Raw genomic sequence first — 19,579 nt, forward strand, 5'->3', positions numbered from 1 at the left:
TCTGCTCTCTTACACTGATACCAATCTGTGGTCAGCTTAAAAGGACCCCCCAGCCATGATCCCCATTTAATTATTTTACTTTTATACACAAAAATCCAAAACCCCACTCCCCTCCAAAAGAAATAAAAAGTTCTTGGGAGGTGATGTATGCATGTAGGCTGCACCCCTACCATGCCTCTAAATTGTTTCATGTTTTGTTTCCAGAAACCCAACAGGCAACAACGTACCCATCTGCTATATATGACAATATCGAATTAATTTTAAAATTCAAGATACAAAAACTAATGTATCAATTATATATTATGCCTCCTTTAGTTTAATTCCCCTTGAAGATTGTAATATTTCTTGGGAACTCGATCTGTTTCTAGCTAGATTGCTTCAATTTGGGCTCACCCATGATCATAAGTTGAGGGTGTTTTACTCCAAGCCCAAGCTCATAAGTAGCCCAGGTTTGCATTTGTAGATTAAAGATTTGACCAACTTCAAGTTGATAACCTGAAAATTCTGGCATCCTGTGTATTTAAGTTTCATCACTTTTTTATTAAATTGAATTGTATGAATTAAAAAAAAAATGCTTATTAGTATTGCATTTGCCAGTCAAAGCATGCTCCATATTTTTTATAAATGAATCTTAGAGAGTTGTGGTAGACACTGTGGCTTCAATTGCTTGCTAATGCCATGGTCTGAAATTATCAGGAAATTGATGAACCTGCTTTACGGCCACATATAGCCGAAGCCAATTCCAGCAAGTATCCTTACGAGGTTCCCTTCAGGAGTTTGCACAAGTTGCTTATGGATATTACTACTTCTGAGTACTGTGGACTCAAGTATGGAGAAGACCAAGAGCAATAATGACTCAAGCTGTTTGAGTTCGCTCATTATGATTTTTTTATAAACGATAATGAATTATAATCCTTTGGTGATAAGCAATTAATATTTTGCTATCTTCTACATATATCATTTCTGTGATGATATTCTTTGGTGAGGACACAACAACAGAGAACCATTTTCACGGCGAAAACTAACACCGCAAAAACCTATTAATTCGCTACTAATGATTATTTTCGTCCAACACATTTTACCGCTATATGGTCGATACAAATCCATCAGAAAAAGTTTTAAACGGCAGACGTACTCATCATCGCAAAAAACATTTATTTTTGCATCTGTATCGGTCATTGCAATAAGTACATATAATGCATTGCAAAAACTACGGTATGGTAGGGAAAATATTTCATTAGCAACCATGTTTTTGCGCCATAAATAAAAATAAATCGCCGCTAAAAGTTGTTATCTTCTGGGACTATTCTTTCATTGCAAAAAATTACATGGCGTTACAAATTTAAACAATTTTGTGATGGCCTAGTGTGTCACAAAAAACTGCTAGTGGCACTCTTTCCATTTGAAATACCCATTTGATAGCATGCCAATGTGGTTTTCCTAAATTGCTCCTAAACTTGCTAACTATTCTAACTGCATAAGTCAGGTCTGGTCTAGAGCATACCATAGCATACATGATGCTCCCCACCATGCTAGCATATGAAACTTTCTCCATAAATTCCCTCTCTTCACCAGTTTCTGGTGCTTGAGTGATTGACAGTTTAGAATGTTGCCCAATAGGAGTACTAACTGGTTTTATTTGATCCATACCAAACCTATTTATAATTTTGGAAATATGACTTTTGAGATCAATAGAGTAGACTTTTATTCATTTCCCTTACTACCTCCATTCCCAAAATTCTCTTAGCAGGGCCTAGCTCCTTTACCTCAGATTTTGATTTCAATATGCATTTGACTAGATCAATTTGAATTTTATCCTTACAAGCAATGAGCATGTTATCTACATATAACAGTAGATATATTGGGTTTCCTTCATTTTGCTTGTAATATACACAGCTATCATAATTGCTTCTGTTCAAAGCATTTTTAATCATGTGAGAGTCAAACCTTTAATACCACTGCCTTGGGGACTGTTTAAGTCCATACAGTGATTTCTTAAGCAAACATACTTGACTCCTAGTGGTTTTAGTTGTGAAGCCTTTTAGGTGGTTGCATGTATATAACTTCTTCAAGTTCACCATGCAAGAAGGCTGTCTTCACATCTAGTTGTTCTAAATGCATGTCTTGGTAGGCAACAAATGAAAGTAACAGTCTTATTGAACTGTGTTTAACCACAGGGGAAAAAATTTCATTGTAATCCACCCCTTCTCTCTGTGTAAACCTCTTGGCTACCAACCTAGCTTTGTACCTAGGTAGCTCAACCCCTAGTATGCCTTCTTTCCTTTTATAGATCCATTTGAACCCAATTAGCTTTTGTTTTCCTGGTTTTGGAACCATTTCCCATGTTTTGTTTTTGTTTAGAGACTCCATTTCTTCTAGCATTGCAAGCATTCATTTATCAGTCTCTTTACTAGCCATGGCCTCCTTAAAAGATCTTGGTTCCATCTCAATTTCTTGCTCAGCTACAGTTAGGGCAAAAGCAGTTAGTTCAGCTTGCCCATGTCTTTGTGGTGGTCTGATAACTCTCCTCTCTCTATCTCTGGCCAGATTATAAGAGTTTTCCCCACCTTGAGTTCTATCCTCTGAGCTTATATCCTCGATTTTTCTCACTTGAGTATCCTGATGACATGGTGAATCTATTGATTGCTCCACCTCAAGTTGCATATTAGCTGTGGTAGATTGTTGTGCTTGACATTCTTGATTATTTTTCTGTCTAACCATTTGCTCTTCATTGAAAATCACATCTCTACTAACTATACATTTCTGTTTCACAGGTTCATCAACCCACAGCTTATATCCTTTAACACCATCTAGGTAAACCACAAAAATGCACTTAAGTGCTCGAGGTTCCAACTTGTCTGTTTTGGTATGTGCATATGCTACACATCCAAAAATTCTTAGATGGTCATACCTAGATGGCTTTCCAGACCACATCTCTTATGGTGTTTTGAAGTTTAAGGCTGAAGATTGGCATCTATTGATTAAGTGTACTATTGTAACAATAGCCTCAGCCCAAAATGATTTTTGGTAATCTTGAGGTTAACAACATACACCTTACCCTCTCCGAAATGGTTCTATTCATCCTCTCAGCTAAACCATTTTGTTGAGGGATTTTCCTTACTGTTTTGTGCCTAGCCATACCCTCCCTTTGACAGAAAACATTAAAATCATTTGATAGATATTCTAAGCCGTTATTTTGTCCTTAACCTTTTAACTTTTTTGCCAAGCTGGTTTTCAACTAGAGTTTTCCATTCCATGAACTTAGCAAATGTATCACTTTTACTTTTCAGAATGTATACCCATACTTTCCTTGAGTAGTCATCAATCATAAGTAAAAAAATACCTTGCTCCACGATGTGAGTTTACCCTTGCAGGCCCCTATAAGTCTGAGTGAATGTAATTCAAGGTCTGCTTAATTTGGTGAGTTGCTGTTTTGAAATTGACCCTTGTAGACTTCCCAAATATGTAGTCCTCACAGAATGGTAATTTTGCAAGCTTTTCTTCTCTAAGTAAACCTTGTTTTTCAAGCTCTTGTAGACCCTTTTGACTTATATGACCCAGCCTCCTGTGCCACAAAACAACTTTATCTTCCCTTTTGTTTTGAATAGGAGTTGTCTCCCCAATAACTGTCTTGCCTACCAGTGTATAGAGCCAATTTTTAATTACTCCCTTCGTCACTGATAGAAATCCCTTGGTAACCTTTAAAATCCTAGATTTTGACTTGAAAGTGCATCCAGATTGGTCTAGCATTCCTAGTGAGATTAAATTCCTCTTCAGCTCAGGTATGTCACTAACTTCCTTTAGTAGTCTTTCCATACCATCATGCATTTTTAATCTTACTAACCAAATCCCCAGAATCTTGCAAGATTTGTTATTTCCAAGGATGACATGCCCTTCATCCAGTTCTGTGAAGGTCTCAAACCATGATCTAGAGGGGCACATATGGAATGAACATCCTGAATCTAGGAACCATTCCTTCCTTGAATCCACCTCTGAGACATTCAAGATTTCTGCACTGTCAAAACCATCCAATACAACAGCTGCATTCCCCTCCTCTTTTGGTTTATGCCCCACATTTTGTTTCCTTTTTTGACAATCACTCTTAAAGTGTCCCTTTTTGTGACAGATAAAACATTTTATTTGATTCCCCTTTGATTTTGATCTTGCTTTGTTATTCTTTCCTCTGTGATTTTGTTTATCTGGTTTGCCTCTAGCTATCAAACATTCTCCAGTTTTTGTTTTAATATTTGCCTAATTTTGTAATCCCCTCGAGTGCAGAACAGATTATACTTCATCCAATGTTAAACTTTCTCTATCATACATCAGGGTTTCTTTAAGATTAACATATGAAGTATCTAAATAACTTAGTAGTAGAATAGTCTGATCCTCATCATCTATGTTTATGTCTATGTTTGCAAGATCTAAGATGATCTTGTTAAACTCATCAAGATATTCTTCCATAGACATACCTGAAGCCATCTTGAAAGTGTAGAGCCTAGTTTTCTTGTGGAGTCGATTTGCCAAGGATTTGGTCATGTACAGATTTTATAGTTTTAGCCAAACTCCTACTATGTCTCTTCCTTGGCAACTTCTCTCAAGACTTTATCACCAAGAGAAAGGATTATGGTGTTGTGAGCCTTCTGCAAGACCTCAGATTTTTCCTTGTTCGATAAAAGAAGTCAAGTTCTTTTCACCAAGAAGTGCATCTTGAAGTTCCTGTTGAACCAGAAGTGCTCTCATCTTAATCCTCCATAACCCAAAATCATTTTTTCTAGTAAATTTCTCAACATCGAACTTGACAGTCCCCATCGAACCTGGCTCTTATGCCACTTGTTGCAATTCTTTGTTGTTGTCTTATACTAGATTAGAAATTGTCTCTAACCAAGATTGCCAAGAAACTTACAGAAACTTGTAAGTAATAAAAAAAGTAAAGAACACACAAGATATTACGTGGTTCGATCTTAATGATCTACATCCATGGCAGGAACACCTAGGAACATTTTCTTTATTGATGAAGGTGAAATACAATCTTCTTGAATTTACAAGATCACACCCTCTCAAACACCCTTGTGAATAAAAGCCTATCTCAAATGTATCTCTCTTTTCTCTCTTGTGTCTATTCTCAACTATATTCATCTCACACTCAGAATGGACCACATGGGCCTTTTTATAGAATTACAAATGAATAACAGAAAAAATTGCAGCCCTCCACCTCAGTGCAATCGAGCCTATGCTTGGCTGCCAGCTCTTCTTCATTTGACATGTGTATAACTCTAAATGGTTGACATCCCTTATGACACTAGCGCATGCATTCATTTCTCCACACCGCTTGATCCACCAAATCGGTCCCTCTTGCTCAAGTAACTTTATGACTTCCATACCCAATGTAAATTTTGTATAAGTCGTATTGAAAAGACTTGAACCTCCTACATGGTTGCTTGGTAACCGTTTTCCGATGGTTTTGTTTTTCCCATTCTATAATAAAGTCAGCCTACACATATACACAAAAAAACATTAATATGTATGAGGTAAGTATATAAAATAAAACACATTACAACCCACACTGCATGATACTCAATCTTCCTTACTCGGACATGACAACACAACTCCTCTTGTTCAGCTTCTGGCACTTCATTCCAACATTGGTAATCCATGTCGGCATAATGCTTGATGATCCATGTCTCCCATCCACTGAATATGCTTGCATTCTGGCATGACACCTTAGTGTCCCCATCCTTGATCAACAACGAGATTGATCCCATTTTTCGTAGTATGTCAAATTTGGTAATCTTTGCCAGTCTACGACCTTGTTTCTTACTTATAGACACTAAAATGACCAAAATCAAGCCACAAATTGTCAATACTATATAAGTGTAAAAACCAAGTACGTATGGCCACACTATATTATTAAGAAATGTATCTATGACAATAATGATTTGCTACGTTATAAAACCTTAGTAAAATCTTGTATTTTTACAAAAGCATCATCTACTTGTACAATCCAGCTACTCTGTAAGCTCAATTTCAAATACCACATCGGGTGGTTGGGTTGAGTCGTCTGATAAGGAGTTAATATCGTCTTTTAGTGTCGGACCATTACTTGGTGGTGATTGTGCATCTTGTATAATTGGCATGTGCACTAAAATCCCCCTAAATCCTCCCCCTCGTCCACGTACTCTTCTTCTTATACTTCGCACCATATCTATTTTGGCAGAGAAACCACTTTCTGTGATACTGCAGTTTGCTGTAGTCATAAAATCATTACATCTATATCACTGTAGAGAATTCTACGCTATGGTGTTTATGTTAAAAAATATACTTGCATGAGACTGACATGCTTGAATAAGTGGACCAACAATTTTATTACCATGGATAAAATTTGACATTTACATGAAGAAGTGAGTAAAGATCTGTTCTCATTCTTGAGATTTTTTTGTGATAAGCAGAGCAGCATGTAATAAGGTCCCAAAAATTTGATAAACCATGAAAATAGCAAGCCACCATTTAGTACTGTCATGATACTGATAAATTTTTGTGATACAAAGACAACAAACTAGGATCTACATACCAACAATTCCAATAAAATAAATCAGGGGACAAAATGTAGATCGATAAAACATTGCATAAAGGGATATTATCAACAGCATAGTAAAGCTAATGAAATTGCTTGAACCCAATTTACAAGCCAGTCATGGCTAAGGATTTTCTATTTACTTCTAATCTTAATGATAAAGTAACAATTGATAGGAGAATCTCCTTTCTCCCATTTTCTTTGTTTTCACCTAGCTTCAATAGATTTACTAATGCTTGAAAGGTAATGTATAGCTGTGTGACCCAATACCTTTATGATAGGACTGGTTGAAAATGCCTTAGCTAGTTCAGAAAGAAGAAGGAAAGTGTGGTGCAACCTGGGCCTTCGGACCTCACGCGAGGTACATCTCCTTTCAGACTCTTATGTCTCTCAAAACTGACATACATCTCCTTGGGTGATAACCCATGCATGTTTATAGAAATTTGAAACTTAGTACAAAGATTTACTTCGATTCCTCACCCCCATGAATTTCACCAGAGGCTTTTGAAAGATAACCCTAATTGTTCAAACTACTGGGTTGCTTGAGTGTAGGAAACCCCTTACAGAGTTTAGAAGCTTAGGTTTACATGGACCTTCCAAGGTTTATAGTTCAAACATTGGAGGCAGTGACATTACCATCCCCTCTGATCTTGGATAAAAAATCCATAGGTACTTGGTTTATTAGTTGGTGAGCTGGTAAATGAATGTCCTTACTCCACCGTTTGAGATAGATACGAAAATGAACACCAGCGTGGGTTCCTACAATAAAAAGCAAATGGCATAAGTAATTGATCTGTTGTAGCCTTTGAAAATAATTTTCTACTGTGATTGAGATCATGAGATTACTCATTTGCTCTTTACCATATTTCCCACCCCGCCAAGTAGGGTTTATTTTCCCACCTATGACTTTTCTAGGAACCCATCATGTAAACATCTAGTCTGAGAATCTTGTAGATCATGCCAGCCGTGCCTTTTAATCCACAACTTTTTTTCCTAACTTTTTAGAATGTATTCTAATGGCTTTTAATATGATTTCCATATTAAAGCTTAATATGAATACACTATCAATTTAAGTTATTGATAACTTCGATTATCTATCTTTGAATATACTACATTTTTTCTAGAAGCCAATTTAAACTTAATATGAATACACGTACTTTTTTCTGAAAGCCAAAAAACATCTTCGATTATCTATCTTTGATAAGGTTAATTTGGGATCATTAATTGTTAATTTGTGGATTCCCGTTGACATTTCATGGCTCCACTTCAATGTCAACATGTTTAAAGCATTACATGGCGATTAGCACACTCAATTTACACAATACAAAACAAATGGTAAATAGTATTCATTAACCAAACCTGCAGATAACTATCTATTCTAATATTATTATTTAGTTTGAAATGTTTATAGTTAAGGGTCTTAGCAGATACTGAAGTTGTAGTTACAGATGAGTTGCTACAACTCATCCAATGGCAACATGATACTCTCCAGGATATTTGTCATGACTTTCTTCAACTCATCTTCTTCAACCATCTACGGCCATCACCCAAATTCACCATCTTCAACTCATCACCAACAACCTTGTCCATCTGTTTAGTTACAAATCAAATCATTCAAGGCGTTAATAAATCTTGTGTAACCAGGGGGCAGAGAAAATGTGTGCAACTCACACATACAGAAGTTATGTTTTATTCAACTATCTAAGACCTCAACACCATAAGTCCTCCCAGCCAAATACATCACCCTTCATAGAAACCTCATAGCGATAACTAAAAATTTTCTACATTAAGGGTTAAAAAAGTAATTGGTTTTATTTTTTATATGTATGCATGACAACTTAGAATGTGGTAGCATCATACTACTCCACATATAATGCACAAGGGAACTGTTTTCACATCCAAATAACTATAAATCAAAAACATCATTTCAAAGTACCAACTCCATGAAAAGATATAATTAGGGCTATTTTTAATACTTTCCTAAAAGATAAATTCACCTCAGCTCAAGTTATGAGGTAACTGAAGAAAAGTTAGACACCAAATCAAATCACATTTTTTTTCATAGCATACCAGCTTGCTGAGCTGCTAATTATTATTTGTACCCTTTCCTCCTTCCCTATATAGAAACTGAAAAAACTTCAACCAAGCCAGGTCTTTTTTGTGTTTGCCCAATGTTATACAAGCTATTTCTTCATAAATATCTTATTATTCTAACATTTTACTTCTTGGCAACTAAAAATAAAGTTTAGATGTTACAAAAAATGGAGAGCCTTTTAATATGATTATAACAAGTGATTTTCTTGTAATGGGTTTCCTATAGGGCCCCCTCAAAAAGCTTAGACATCATGTCTACTCTGCATTTCTATTTACTTTCAGATATGACAGAGCACGTATCACGGAGTCATAGTCATTCCTTTGACTACGTGTTGTGCACAAAGGAGTCAGTATTGTAATACAAAAACATTTTTAAACAACATTGAAAAACCCATGTAATCTTATTCTATCATTTGACCACAAACAACAATGTCAAAGATCCTCCAAACAATACATAACCATATCTCAGTGCCATCCTTTCCATAAATAACCATGTCTCAATTTTGGGACTGGGACTAAGGAATCGAAGGCTAAAATGGGACTCAAATAAACACAAGGCATGGATCGATAGCCACCATAGTCATTATGAACCAAAAATCATTGAGCTTTAACATAAAAGTTGTAAAGGAGATTTACCTCAAATTATTGAAGGCTCTTTGGTTCCACCACACTACTGAAGATGTTTGGTTATCACAGACATCAAAATAATCTAAAAAAAACATAATATGAGAAGCTCAACAGGTCTGAGAATTAAGGTATTGACTGTTCTTGTCACTATAAATATTTATTTTCGTTTATGGAAAGTCGAAGTTTGAGAATTTGATATAAAGAGTCAAAATATAAGAAAAGTTGCCAAAGCAGTACATGCATATTTCATCAAGAAATTTATGAGAATCATACAATAACTATTACAAAGTAGGTACACCCAAGATGCATACTCAAATGGAACCTGTATGAATACGAATGTGGTGATGCAAACTTAAGACTTTAGTTTGAATCCCATTCTCGATTAGTGTCATCCATAGAACTGGTGTCATCATTGGTCTCTACATCGGTATCACCAACTAGGTCCTCCTCACTAAATTCGCCTAACATGGTATTACTGGAATCTGATTCTGACTGTGATGTCCGCATCTCAATAAACATCAGAAGATTGTTCTTCCCAGATGACATTGGCCTCGCTAGAGTCATCTCCATCATCATCTAAATGCAATTGTGGAATGTCATAGACATTTCGATATGTGATATTTTGCACGACGTGCCAAGAACTAGATAGTTTTGTGTCTTTTAGGTAAAATACTTGCGAAACTTGGCGAGCCAATACAAACGGTCATCCTTATACCAAGTTCTGGACATATTGACACTTGTAACATGCTCACCCATCTTGATCCCTCGAGTAGCATCACCAACGTCAAACCAATCGCAACTAAATAACCATACACGCCGCCATCCCATGTACCTGACCTCCAATATGTCATTCAACACACGATAGAAATCAATCATATTGGATTGGTGTTCACTTCTAACCAGGACATGGCTATTTTGTGTCTTACGGTTCATTTCCTGATGTTTTGTATGAAATCGTATTTTGTTCATTATACATCCAGAATATGAACCCATCCAAGGGTCAGGCCAACAAGATATTGCATAAAGATCCTCAGATACATTGTCAGGATCCCTAGCCAGCAATGCTTGAATATAAAATGATGACCACAAGACAAGAAAGGCAATGCCAATGATTAAAACATATTGTTAATGGAAATAAGGTCGGGTAGATATAATGATCAATTTAACTTAGACGTTTCCTGAACCATGATGGAAATTCAACTTCATGCCTCCTCTCCAGATCAGATATGCTGTGCTCCTTCAAGATGTTGTAGTGCTCCCTACAAGAATTAAAAAATTGGTTTTATGGCTAAGTGATTCGAAAGAACTAATGTAACTTTTAACCCTCACGGGAAGTAGAAGGCCATGGTTGGACGGGTTCTTACTCAAAGTATTGGATAATCTCGGTGCAGTTGTTGATGGTGTACCATATGGCAATTTTAAATAATTTCTTCTCTAACTGGATAGGTACTAAATTACCGAGTGGATGCACTTTCTGAGTAAAAATTGAGAATGCAAATATTTCGGATGTTTGCACACCAACATCAATGTTTTGTTCGTTTCGAGTGAAGCTAGTTGGTACATCATGCAGATACATTGACGCGAATGTCAAGCATTCTACATAAATATATGCCTCAACAATGGACCCTTCTAGGCAGGCTTTGTTTTTCACATACCGCTTAAATTTTATCAAATACCTCTCGAACAGATACATCCACCTGTATTGAATAGGTCTTACAACGTACAACTCTCGGGACAAATGGACAGACAGGTAGTCCATTACGTCAAAGTAGTTTGGTGAAAATATTGATTCTATCTGGCAAAGAATGAGGACGATGTTAGTCTCAAGACATTTCATAACTTCTTTCTTACATGTCCGTGCACATAATTTCTTGAAAAATGTGCTAAGTTCTATCAATGACAAACATATATCATGTCTTAAGTACCTTCTGATTGCCGCTGGCAGTAGCCTTTGCATGAATATGTGGGTATCATGACTTTTCATACTAGATATTTTACAGTCACTAACATTAACACATGTTGCAATGTTCGATGCAAAACCATCAGGAAATTTTACACTTTTCAGCCATGCACAAAAATCTTTCCTCTCATGCCCATGTAACATGAAATATGCTGGAGGGATAATAACTCGATTACCATATTCTGTCAAATGTAACTCTTTTCTTATAACGAGTTCGACCAAGTCCCAACGGGCATTGATACCATCTTTTGTTTTACCTGGAATATTCATCAATGTACCTAACACATTGTCACAAATGTTCATCTTGATTTGCATCACGTCGAGATTATGTCTAAATTTCAAATATGACCAATAGGGTAGATCAAAGAAGATACTATGTTTTGTCTAATTTAACTCCTCAGATGTGCGCTTTCTCCTTTTACTAGCTTTGCCAAAATCTACATGACCAATGCTATTTAATTGGTGCAGTATAGATTCTCCCAAAAGCTGCGTAGGTGGCATCCGATGATATTTTTTGCCATTAAAAAGATTCTTCTTGGTTCTCCATATGTGACCTATTGGTAGAAAGTGGCGATGACTCATATAACAATGCTTTCGTCCATGTCTCAACCACAAAGATTCTATATCCAGATTGCAATAAGGGTAGGCTAACTTCCCTTTCATGCTCCAACCAGTAAGATTACCGTATGCCAAAAAATTATTAATAGTCTACTATAAAGTTGCATGTAACCGAAATTGTTCGTCAACAATGGCATCATAGGTATCAATCTCATTTTCCCACAAATCAAGTAGTTCATAAACTAAAAGGCGTAAATAAACATCAATTACATTTCCAGGTAATTTAGGCCTAGGAAGTAGTGTAGACAACATGAAGAATGAATCTTTCATACATAACCAAGGAGGCAAGTTCTATGGAACTAGAATCGCTGGCCATATGCTGTAGGATTCGTTCATATTATTGAATGGGTTGAATCCATCACTAGCAAGACCAATCCTCACATTTCGAGCATCTTCAGCAAACCAAATATGCTCTTTGTCAAATGTGGCCTACACCTTAGAGTTGGTAGGATGCCGCAAAGTACTTCAATCGTGTACCCTTTTTGATTGATGCCACCTCATGGATATTATAGTTTTCTTTGACATATATAGTCTCTACAACCTTGGCTTTAGTAGAAAAATACCGCACTACCTTTTGGGGCACTGGTCGTTTAGAAGGTGTGGAGTACAACCACCTAGAGGCTTTGCACTTAGGGCACTCTTGCTTGTTGCTATTTTCCTTCCAAAATAGTATGCAACCGTTTGGGTAAGCATGAATTTTAATATATCTAAATCCCAACACTCTCTATAATGATTGTGCCTCATTGAAAGATTCTGGAAAGAGTGATTCGGAAAAAGCTGTTCTCAGTAGTTTAAGAAGCATGTTAAAGGACTTTACACTCCACCTGCCAACAGTTTTGATGTGGAGCAACTTCACAACGAATGATTTTTTAGCAAATGCTCTGCAACCATCATAAAGTGAACGTCAAGCATCTTGTAACAAATTCTCAAAAGTGGTTGGTTAGGGTTCAACCGTGCTAGTTTCCACTAGATGTCCACCCATGTCTTCATCAACGTCAACAATGGTTGCCGCATGAATGTCACCCAATATATCGTCGATGTCATCAATATAGCCATCGTCATCATCTTCATTATCATCTTCATCCTCATCCATGAAATTCATGGGTTCTTGCTCCCCACAAAATATCCAATCAGTGTAATTTGCATCTATACCCATAAATAAATAAATGTCGTTCTACCTCGCTTATGGGTAGGAAGAAATTATTTGAGGAACTACCTAACCCTTTCGGCATATTCCGTTGACCTAAACTTATCGGTGAGGTGCATCCAAGTTTTGTCCATCCAAAAAAAAAATTGAACATTATATTTTATTATCATAGACGTCCGATCTAAGAAACATGGATTGGTTCAGATAACAAAAAAGACACATTGCGAGATGTAGTGTCAAAACCCTCCCTTAATCATTACTAACTTCGAGTTTGTTTTTTAAGCATATAAAATAAACTTTATATGCTTTGTATATGGTGTGAATGATGTATACCCATTTAATAGGGGATGATTTCATAAATTCCAATATGAAATGGTCATTTTTGCTGAATATAGGCATTTTGTTGGACCAAAATGCTTGTAAATTAGGAACATAAATCAGCGCCCAGTTTCTTCATGATAACTCCCAATGTTAAAGCTAATTTGGGTTACAATGTGTAACTGGTAAAGTTCACTAGTTTACTTCCACCTAGTCGGTTCAAGACGAATAACCATATGTATGCATGTTTTCTTTCTGTGGTCTTAGTGAATTTGTTTATCATTTACAAGATTATAAAAAATGTAATATACAGTTGTGAATGAACCATAAAGAAATAAAGTGCTTCAATTCCTGAATTTTCTCAACATTGGTTCTTGCCTTCAAGTCACAACCTAAGTTGAGAAAGCTAAACCTTGGGGAGCATATTTACCCAAAATTCCAAGACCAACTAATTTTATCTGAGAAACAATAATCACTAAAGCCAGCACTAATATCTAAATTTCCATCTACGAAACAAGTACTCAAACCGGTTGTTCTTCAAATGACTCAATCTTCCTTAACGTAAGGTTGAAGGTAACTAAGCCGCATGTCATTATAATGGGTTTAAGTGAACTTTCGTGCACTAATTTTGCATATTAGTAGTCAAATGCTCAAGGATTTCAAAGAACAAAATCTAACAAAGAGGGTAACTCATGGATCCATGAAGTATATTAGCTTATTGATTACTAAATTTACAAATCAAATAGGGTAAATTTGTTTATTCATCTAATCCCATAAGTCAACGAAACACAATACAATATTATACAAAACAAATCATGTGATGATGATAGGGGTAGGACAATAGATACCGAGATAGGAGGTGAGACAGACCCTATACAGGGAGAAGGAAAAATCATGACAGATGAGTGGCATTCATATAGACATTTCCATATATACCTTCTTGTGGCAGCACAATTGTGGGCTAGAGAAAATTTGAGATGAAGTTAGAGAGAGGGTCGAATCGACCGGAGTCGTTTCATCTGTCCTGCAAATGGAGAGAGAGAGAGAGAGAGAGAGAGATTGGCATCTATGATGAGGTGACGATGCGGCGTGGGAAGGGGCCGCATTCGGCACTATGTGCGTTAGACAAAGACGTCAGGGTATTGAATTGGGCAAGAAGAAAAAATGAAGTATATATAATTACCCTTTTTTTGTGGCGAAAAACTTCAATGCAACTAAATGGAAAGTAGCAGATTTTATTGCATCGATTTAGGATTGCCGTAAAAAACCAAAATCGCTGGAAAATGGCATTCTCAATCAAAATATTTGCGGCGACTTAATTTTAGTCGCAAAGGGTAACTTATTGTGTCACAATTGTAGTCGCCGTATATGGCCTTCAATGTATTTTTGCGTCAAACGCATACGACATGGGAAAAAAAGTGGCTGCAAAAACTAAAATTTGTTGTAGTGGGAATCCATTTTTTATGAAATTTTTGCATGTAACTTTGATACATATTCTTGCATTACTTGTATTAAATGTTTCTAAACACAACTGATATCAATGGAGTTTCGGTCGTTCTTAAAAGTTTTATTCAACATATAAATAAAAAAAATATGATAGTCTATGGGATGACTTGTCTTAGATTTTGATCATTATGTTCAGAACTCAAATTGTATTCTACATTTTCCTCCGAATAAAGCATCATTATCATGTACTTGGTCATTTTTCTGCCTCTACATATTTTGAAGTTTCATACGAGTACAAGATGATTCATGAGCATTGTAAACTGTGAATTTTGTATTTTTTTTTTTTTTTTTTGTCCCAAAAACAATTGGATAGATTAGTGATTGTTTGCTTGCTCTTTTAGATTATAAGGACCATTTGCTATCATTGATGAGCACTTCAATTCAATACTTCCAAGTTGTTACGATGCAATTGGCTTAATGCTCATATTCTAGTTTTTACATCAGCACTAAGTAGTGTTCCAAGCTTTGATCATTCCTATTTTTACTTCTTAATGTTCTCTATTGTCTCATGTTGTATATTTTTATTATATCTTATGGGATTAAAAATAACAGTTCTGATTTTTAGTGAAGTGTCCAAAACAATTATTGTTTCATTACTGAAACTGTGTTGAATAGTGATTCTGGTTGTGGTTAATTTGTAATTGATGTTTTACTTTCTAGCTCACAATGTCACAGCGACGGATTCCATGCTTGGATTTATATTTAGACAAGGTCAGTTATTTTTTAATATAGTTGTTATGCTTATCTTTTGAGCTATCGAACGATTATTCAAATTTATGTCTGAAGATACATTGGCACAGTTTGTAACTTGGAAGAGAGACTGCATTCGAATCTCTGATACTAGAAAATGAGTGGTATAACTTTTTTTGATAGGTAGAAAAGGAGTGGGATAATTAGGAAAATGATTAAGGACCACAACATATAAAGAGTTTTTTTTTTTTTGGTCTCCAATTAGTTTCTCCATTGTTGGGGTCATTAATTTTTTTAAGTCATAGACAAAGTATATATGTATATATTCTACTTTGAATGAATACAAGAGAACTTACCATATATGAAAAATCCGGAAGAAAATATGGTTGAATTGACATTTTCTTTCCCAAAACCTCTAGCTTATGACTGGTTGACCTTATTTGTCCATATCCTTTGTTGTACCACTTCAAGGATTTGGATCTAATGGTTTATTTCAGATTTTCTTAGCCACCAAAATACTTTTAATCCCTTTTTAATTGGCCACACCTTATAAAAACTCCTGAAATTTGAAAGCGATGGAACTCAATTGCTGAATGCTAGAATTTGTTTCCAAGTCAACATATTGGCTTTCATTTTTCAATTTTTTTTTTATAGGTGGCTTTCATTTTCAAAATTCTCCCTCAATCTTGCTTATGTTTTTGCTAACTTATCAAGAAAAAATTCTCTCTCGATCCTATTTCTCTAGTCTAAATATGTTTTCTTGTAATTTTTTCTATTGTTATTATTACATACTCTGGTTATGAAATTTTTCTTCCTATTATTTTCTTCTTCCCCTTATTTTCACCTTTTTCTTTTCTATCATTCTCAATTCTTAGTATCTTTTGCACATGCTTAACAGTTGCTTCTGATGACAGGGTATATCGATCCTGCAAAACCATATCTCTCTTGTCTGCATGAATGGCATTTCAGATTTGGACTTGATCAGTATATATGGATCATTGGAATGATATCTGCATATTATCATCCCAATGTAATCTCTTGAATGTTTGCTCGCATGTTAGGTCTTGCTTTCTTTGGTTTTCCAACTACTAAATTTTCAAAAAATTGAACTTGTTAGGTTGAGAAATGGAAGGAAACATCATATGCGATATATTGAGCATCCCTTATATAGGATTCCTATAGGACTTTTTCTGCTCTGCAGAAAAGGTTATTTGAAAACCTAATTATTCATTTTTTTTAAAGCTAATTATGCATGCTTCCAGGAAGAGTTTTAATCTTGATTATAATTGTAGAATAAAGAAAGGTTTTGTCAAGTTCTATTTTTTTTTCTGAACTTTCTTAGTTGTAGTTTAACATGAGGAAAAGTTTGCTATAGCTTATAACTTTGTGATTTCTTTGTTGGTTTTGTGAAAGAGAAGCTTATGGTGTTAAATAGATGGAACTCGTAAAATCATTGACCTTCCACTAGAACTTGTGGACAAACAAGGTTTGGGGTATGGGGACTTGATCTCCATAAATCCCCTCATGATAGGCCATTTGCCCTTGTTCTCTGTTAGTGTACTCAAATCATTAATTACTACTACATTGCACTTGTAGATGTCTATCTTTTGGGAACTGTGATGCTGGTTTTTGGAATGGATCTTTATGAGCTCTTTGTCAGCAATCTTGAGTCCTTGACACTACCAAATCACCATTGAAGGAAAAAAATTCATACAGATCTAATCTCTTTGGCTTATTCACTCTAAAGGCCAGTTCAAAATTTTTTAGCAATTGAGCAACTGCAATGCCTGTTAGCCCAAGTGAGTGGGCCATAAGCCAACTTTGACAAATTGATACTTTAGAACAATTATTTCTTCATTCTAGAAAATTTGACTGCTTTAAGTAGTAAAAGCATTGGAAAAGCTTATCACTATGGCTCCAATATTTGGTCATTAAAATTGAATTTATTAGTTGTTTTAGTTGAATCAAGTCTAGTAATATATTAAATGCGTTTAATTCATGAAAAAACCTATACCATCCCGTCTTTTCTGCTTTTCCATGCCAGACTTACTAGTGTTAGTCTTTTATGCTTTAGGAATGTTATTTCCTAAATAATATGCAAGAGAAAAATAGTTACCTCTTTAGAAGTGAATGTCTCTAAAACTAGTTTTTGCTCTATAACTATTTCTAGCCTGCTGACCCATCCCCATCACCATCAATACATGGGATGTCTAAAACACCCTATGGACTAGTTAATATTTGACTATTGCTTCTATTCCATAAACCTATACATGTTTTCTCACCTCTTTGGTTTCACTTTCAATAGAGGGTGAGTCTGAAACATTAGAAACATTTGAGGCGTCTAATATATCTACAAATAGTCAACCTCATGTATTAGGGAGTTTTCTAAACTTTTGTTGGTTGCCAACCAGTCACTTTCTTGCATACACTAGTACTGTACTTAACTCTCTTTAGATGATCTCTCCTTAGGTAGAGCTTTATAGTAATTTATATGCTTGTATTGGTGAACATGTTAGCTGAATTAGTTGCATGTTTATTTGCCAACTACAAGTACATACAACTCATTGCATGTTTAAAACTAGTGCATCTTTGTAGGTATCTACAATTCTACATTCTAGATGCACAAGTATAAGTACATACCACTGATTTTGTGGTTTGGAGGTTGTATTTGGATTAATGAGAGAGTTGTACATATGTGGTCGTATGTTACAATTTTTTTTCTAAATCTTTAAAAGATTGTTTTGGTGACTTACTTCCGCCACAAATATCTATTTCCCACAATAAACTGCGCCACTATAACCTTTTCCCGCACAAATCAATCGCTGGAAATATATTTCTAGCGAGAAAAATCTCAAAAAAGGTATTCCTGACATTGTTAACCGTGGTTTGGCATACTTTTTCCAACTTTATTCAACACCTATTTCCATTGAGAAAAACCGCCGCAAAAAGTAATTATTTCTGACAACAGTTAAAGATCTCCGCAAAAAAGTTTTTCGAGAACTTTAAGAGGGCATCCAGTGACACAAAAATTTCTCCGGAAATACTTATTTGCGGCTATTTTCAATCTTTTTCTAGCGATTTAGTGTCGTGACAAAAACCTCTTTTTCTTGTACTGCAAGTCCTCTTTCTTATGGGGTTACTGAGACAATTGGGTGCAAATACTACAGAATCTAAGGCCTCATTTGGTTATACGGAAGAGATGAACGTTAAAAGTTGAATAAAATATTATTATATTATTATTTTTGTTCTTGAATTTTGAAAATTTTGAATTGTTTATTGTATTTTGTGTGAGAGTTTGAAGAAGTTGTAATGATTAGATAGGATGAGATGAGATGAGATAATTTGTGAAAATAAATCAGGCTTTAAGAGCGAGTTGTCTACTCTTGAACATTGAATATGATCACTAGTTGGAGCGAAGCGACCAGAATATGCATGAGCGGTTGGGGTAGTCTCACATAACTAAAGCAGCCAAGTATGAGGCCTCCCATCACCCTCAAAAGCATTAGAGGAGGCCATAATTCGTAGGTAAGTTTAATCATGGACATAAATAGTTCTCATTCAATTGGGATTTCTGATTAGAGATCTCATAACCCAAGATTTGAGAGTTAGGCTGCGTTTGAATATTGAGCTGAGTTGAATTATTTTTTAATAGTAGTGAGTTTTGTAAGGTTCACTTAAGATGAGTTTAAATGTGTTTGAATATTAAGATGAATTTAGATGAATTTATGAGAAGTTAAAAAAGATTGTGTGTCTCACATGTAAAGATATGTTGAGTTTAAAAAGGTTATGAGTCTTATGTATAAAGATGTTTTAAGTTAAGATAAATTTAATAATTTGAGATCACTAAATTTTAGAGTTAAATATTTAAATATCAGAAGAAATCTAGATTTGAACTAAGCTCGTTCAATAAACCAAACTCAACCTTAATATCTCAAGCTTGAATGGAAAAGTCTAATTTGAAATAAAAACATGTACGTTTTCCTGTTTTTGGTTGTTTATGATGATCACGAGCAAGCTTTAATGACCTATAATTAGCTATAAGCTGGTG

General features: G+C 35.3%; 1 long non-coding RNA gene across 1 annotated transcript; it reads left to right on the forward strand.

Annotated features, from left to right (window-relative positions):
- The first annotated feature begins 399 nt into the window (after positions 1–399).
- Positions 400–19,353, forward strand: LOC121238386. The gene is made up of 3 exons (XR_005935113.1): positions 400–412; positions 8,008–8,012; positions 19,184–19,353. It is a non-coding gene; the product is annotated as an uncharacterized LOC121238386 (long non-coding RNA).
- The last annotated feature ends 226 nt before the right edge of the window (positions 19,354–19,579 follow it).

Source organism: Juglans microcarpa x Juglans regia, chromosome 7D (genome assembly GCF_004785595.1).
Source record: "Juglans microcarpa x Juglans regia isolate MS1-56 chromosome 7D, Jm3101_v1.0, whole genome shotgun sequence".
NCBI lineage: Eukaryota > Viridiplantae > Streptophyta > Magnoliopsida > Fagales > Juglandaceae > Juglans > Juglans microcarpa x Juglans regia.